Source organism: Arachis ipaensis, chromosome B03, assembly GCF_000816755.2.
Source record: "Arachis ipaensis cultivar K30076 chromosome B03, Araip1.1, whole genome shotgun sequence".
In the NCBI taxonomy this organism is placed as follows: domain Eukaryota; kingdom Viridiplantae; phylum Streptophyta; class Magnoliopsida; order Fabales; family Fabaceae; genus Arachis; species Arachis ipaensis.
The window spans coordinates 123,153,283-123,153,544 of NC_029787.2; positions in this window are offsets into that span (position 1 = coordinate 123,153,283).

Below are 262 nucleotides of genomic sequence, written 5' to 3' on the forward strand. Positions count from 1 at the left end.
GCTAGCTTGTTCTGATTTGTTTTTGTTTGACATCATACTTCTTCTATGAATTCCCTTTGCTCCAAACATTGAATAATGGATCAAAGGAATGTATACACCAAGATTACTAGGATAAGTGGATTGTAGTATTGGACTAATCCAATAATGAATGTATAATTAATAGAGTAATACTTTAATAATTACTACCCTGACTATTATTTTTTTTTTAAGTTCTTATTAAAAATTAGAAATAATTATATAAATATTTGAAATTTAAAAGGAT